Here is a 289-nt window from a genome sequence, read left to right on the forward strand (position 1 = left end):
GATATTGAGAAAGAGAAATGAGAGTTATAATCTTAGAAGCAAGTAACTTCCAGGCTGCAGAAAATAAGTTTTCAAGTCCTCATGGGACAAGAAACATTGTAAGTGATCACTGTGTCCTAAAGGAAAAAAATGGGATTGAAGTTCCTTTCACTCAGCTTATGCAACCATTTTTGTCTCCGAGCCTCAGCATCTTCATCAATAAAAACGAGTTAAGGATAATTTTAGAGCTAACTCTCTAGGAAGCATTTCCAAAATACTCTGTGTATGTTAACAGCTGTGGAGAGGGAAA

Source organism: Lipotes vexillifer, unplaced genomic scaffold (assembly GCF_000442215.2).
Source record: "Lipotes vexillifer unplaced genomic scaffold, Lipotes_vexillifer_v1.1 scaffold532, whole genome shotgun sequence".
Lineage (NCBI taxonomy): Eukaryota > Metazoa > Chordata > Mammalia > Artiodactyla > Lipotidae > Lipotes > Lipotes vexillifer.